Here is a 5,000-nt window from a genome sequence, read left to right as displayed (position 1 = left end):
AAAGTAAATGGTCTGAATAGTGTATGCGATGCTTTTAGGGTATGTAATTCCGTGGCTTCCACAATAAAGGATTTGACACTTACCCAAGGGTACAGATATATCATAATTTATAGATCAGCTATCTCCATTACGTAAAATAACTAATAAACTATATAGAGACTGAGAATACTGTTATTCCTTTTACATTAGAATCCCTAGCGAGTTTAGTCTGTTTTCGTAGGGTAATGCTCCCCCGCCCCATTCTCTCTCTCTCTCTCTCTCTCTCTCTCTATCCAGGATAAGAACTATTATTTTTTTTACCTAATGCGTTGGACGTGCTGTTTGTGGAATATCTCCACTCTCAGAAAATCCTTTTGGGAATATTATACTGAGCTGCCGTAATGAAGAGGAGAATGGCATTCAGGACAGGAATCTCGATAGTTTTTTTTTTTTCCTGCCTTTTCTCTGTAGAGCAATGGTGGGGTGTTTTCAGCCTATGGTCTTGGATACCGTTTGTTTGCATCAGACTTGATGACCAGTTCACTAATCCCTGACCTCCGTTCATACTCCCTTTCTTCCATCTTACTTTAAACTCTTTCCTCCTTACAATTGTTTCATAGTACAACTTCGAGGTTTTTCTCCTGGTACACCTTTCAAACTTCCTTTGTTCTCAGTTACCCTTTCAGCGCTGAATAGCCTCATAAGTCTAGCACTAGGCTTTTGGCCTAAATTTCCATGTACCATTCCATTCCATTCCACTAATACCTGAGTCTTAGAAGTGGTTAATTTTTATCCTGCCCAATATCAGTCGAAAAGTACAATATGAAAGGCTGACCACTGGCTCCCCGTTTATCCTAAGTATATCCAAGACGCCAACAGCGAAAGGCAAAGGCTACATCACACTGCATTCGACATTTGGGTCTAGGGCCGGGAAACCTCATTAGACTTTGTGTGCCCTAAAGGACTGCCAAGTAGGGGGGTTGTCCCGTCAGTGCACCTCACGCGGTACTCTGCAGGCGCTGCTTATTCTTTGTAGCGTCCCTTCTTTTCTTTTACGGTACCTCCATTAATATTCTCTTTTTTCCAGCTTGCTATCCATCCTCTCTTGACAGTTGTTTCATAGAGCAACTGCGAGGTTTCCTTCCTGTTACAGCTTTCAAACATTTCTACTCTTAATTTCCCTTCCCAGCGCTAGGCCTTTGGCCTAAATTCTATATTCCATTCCATTCCTAAAGGACTGTCTTCTTAAGAAAGGTATCACAAATGTTTGTAGTCTAGTACTATCAGATCGTATCGTATCAAAACACTCATTGGCTTCTCTGCTCTTTGTCTTGCTTTTGCGAACACTTTTCTGGCAATTTCATTGGCACAGATTATATAATCTTTCATGTATAAACCTTTGCATCGAGAGAGAGAGAGAGAGAGAGAGAGAGAGAGAGAGATGCCGCGCCGTGACGATATCCAGACCCCAATCTTCACAGCGTGAAGCAAATAAGATTTGTCGCGCTTTGGGAAACGAGTGAAATCAAATGGAATCAGCCGTCGATCTCCTGTCAAAGGTTCAAATTGGTCTTGGAAAGAGAGCGTGGAAAATAAAAAAAAAGAAATGAAAAATAGTCCCATTTTTATTCGATGTGTCGCAGAATGAAACATGGTTTCAGTGACTCCGAGTCGAACCGGTAATCGCTCAAGCGTTTGAGCCGAGTTATCATGCGCGGTTCATTCTCTCTCTCTCTCTCTCTCTCTCTCTCTCTCTCTCTCTCTCTCTCTCTCTCTTTGAGACTCCTTCAGTCTATAATATTCGAAAGACGGAACGTTCATTTTTCATCATTAACTGTCAGTAACACGGAGCTTTCGAATGAGACGGGAGAGAGAGAGAGAGAGAGAGAATCTTGAGGAAACGCAGAAGCTGAAACACGACGGCAATATGATTTTGGAGAAAAATAATAAAAAAAGGACAAAAAAATTCTTGAGGAATAGGATTTCGCTTTTGGTGTCAGGATCTAGATGACAGACAGACAGACAGGCAGAGAGACGAAACCCGCAATATAATTAGGTAAAAAGTAAAGAGCGAAGTATATGTTAATACAATTATACTACCCGAAGAGAATTGTAGATGGTCGAATAGAATATCAGGAATGAAGGTAAATAGCTAAAAAATACCTTAGTAGACTTTAAAAAATATTGATAAATATACATCCATACTAATTCAGTGCCTCTAGAAATTAATGAAAAGTTTGGTGGTATTGATATAAAAAACATCCGAAATAAAAAAAAAATCACGTAGTAAATTAACGAAAGTCTTCGTGAAATTGATATAAACCCCCCAAAAACCCGTAATTAAAAAAAAAAAGGTAGTTCAATGAAACCCATTTCAGATCCGTAAACTTGTGTCTGTCTGCCTCTGATATAATTGCACATCAAAAATACTTTTATGGGTTTTGCTGAGGTCACGAAATGTTCCTTTCGTATGACTAATGATTTGCTGCCTCGGTACTTAATGGGTCTCTTTTTTTTTGGTTTCTGCCCCTTAGGGGGTTAGTGCCGTCAGTGCATCTCATGCAGTGCACTGTAGGCACTACTTAAGGTTCCTTGCAGCGTGCCTTCGGCCCATAGCTGCAACCCCTTTGGTTCCTTTTACTGTACCTCCTTTCATATTCTCTTTCTTCCATCTTACTTTCCACCCTCTCCTAGCAATTTTTTCGTAGTGCGACTGCGAGATTTTCCTTCTGTTACACCGTTTAAACCTTTTACTGTGAATTACCGTTTCAGCGGTGAATGACCTCGTAGGTCCCAGTGCTTGTCCTTTGGCCTACATTCTATATTCAGTTCAATTCAACTTTCCGGTTTCTGTTTTATGAGAATTCACTTCAGTTTCTTACTTTTTGCAGTTCTGTTCTTTCCTTCGAACTGTATACAAACATTATGTTTCGGTCTAGAATTAATGTTAGTGCCTTTCAGTCATTTTATTTATATGTTTATTTATTTATTTTGGGCAGAAGAGAAATTTACTGTAGGGTGAGGGGTAGTGCCATCAGCGCACTTAACGCGGTGCACTGTAGGCATTACTTAAGGTTCTTTGCAGCGTCCCTTCGGTCCCTAGCTGCAACCCCCTTCCATTTCTTTTACTGTACCTCCGTTCATATGATCTTTCTTCCATCTTACTTTCCACCCGCTCCTAGCAATTGTTTCATAGTGCAACTGCGAGGGTTTCCTCCTGTTACACCTTTCAAACCTTCTTTACTCTCAGTTTCCCTCTCATCTCTGAATGACTTCATGGGTCCCAGTGCTTGGCCTTTGGCCTGCCTAACTTCTATAAGCCAATTCCGCAGACGTTATGTTTAGGTCTAAAATGAATGCTAATGCCTTTCAAGTATTATATATTTCTTTTATTTATTTGCTTATTTAGTTATTCATTCATTTATTTATTTTAGTCCTAAAATATATTTACTGTAGTTATCCACCTTTGTATCATTCCAGTCAACATTTTTCTCAAACCGTTTTCGATTTATTTCACTTCTTATTTTCTTTATTCCACACTTGTTTTAGTTACATTTACTGTACTCTCTTTTCTTTGACATTCCTCGTCCAGGGGAATTTAATTTTTTAACTTATCTCCCCAACATTGTCGTTATTTCGCTTTTTTTTTTTACTGGGTGTTTCTATATTATTAGGAATCTATTCGATTTTTTATTTTTAGAGAAATAAATTTTTAAAAATTGGTTTGAAAAATTTGGGAAATAAAAAATTTTTTTTTTTCATCATAATGTGGTAAAAAAAAAAAAGATTTTTTCGTCATAATGGGGAGTCACGAAAAAAATTTTTTATAATGGGAGTCAGAAAAAAATAATTTTTCATCATAATGGGGAGTCAAAAAAATAATTTTTTCATCATAATGGGAGTCACAAAAAATAACTTTTTCATCATAATGGGGAGTCACAAAAAATAATTTTTTCATCACAGTGGGAGTCACAAAAAATAATTTGTTCATCATAATGGGTAGTCACAAAAAATAATTTTTTCGTCATAATGGGGTCACAAAAATAATTTTTTCATCATAATGGGGTCACAAAAATAAAAATAATTTTTTCATCATAATGGGGAGTCACAAAAAAAAATTTTTTCATCATAATGGGGAGAAAAAAAAATAATTTGTTCATCATAATGGATAGTCACAAAAATAATTTTTTCATCATAATGGGGTCTCAAAAAATAATTTTTCATCATAATGCGGAGTAAAAAAATAATTTTTTCATTGTAATGAGGAATCACCAACAAAATTTTTTTTATCATAATGGGGCAACAAAAAATAATTTTTTAAACATAATGGGGAGTCCCCAAAAATAATTTTTCATTATAATGGGAAGTCACAAAAAATCATTTTTCCATCATAATGGGAGACACAAAAAATAATTTTTTTCATCATAATGGGGAGTCACAAAAAATATATATAATTTTTGCATCATAATGGGGAGTCGCAAATAATAATTTTTTCATCATAATGGGGAGTCACAAAAAATTATTTTTTCATCATAATGGGGTCACAAAAAATAATTTTTTCATCATAATGAGGAGCCACAAAAAATAATTTTTTCATCATAATGGTGAGTCACAAAAAAATAATTTTTCATCATAATGGGGAGTCACGCAAAAACAATAATTTTCTCATCATAATGAGTGGTCACAAAAATAATATTTTCATCATAATGCGGAGTCACAAACAAGTAATTTTTTCATCATAATGGGAAGTTACAAGAAAAATAATTTCTCATCATAATGGGCAGTCGCAAAAATAATTTTTTCATAATGGGAAGTCGCAAAAAAGTAATATTTTCACCATAGTGGGGAATTTGTTTTATCATAATGGGGAGACACAAAAAATAATTTTTTCAAAATGGCGAGTCAGAAAAAAAAATTTTTTCGTCATAATGGGGAGTCACGCAAAAAAATAATTTTGTCATAATGGGTAGACACAAAAATAATTTTTCATCATAATGGGGAGTCACAAAAAAGTAAATTTC

This window comes from Macrobrachium rosenbergii, chromosome 59 (assembly GCF_040412425.1).
Source record: "Macrobrachium rosenbergii isolate ZJJX-2024 chromosome 59, ASM4041242v1, whole genome shotgun sequence".
NCBI lineage: Eukaryota > Metazoa > Arthropoda > Malacostraca > Decapoda > Palaemonidae > Macrobrachium > Macrobrachium rosenbergii.
Note: the sequence above shows the minus strand (reverse complement) of the source record.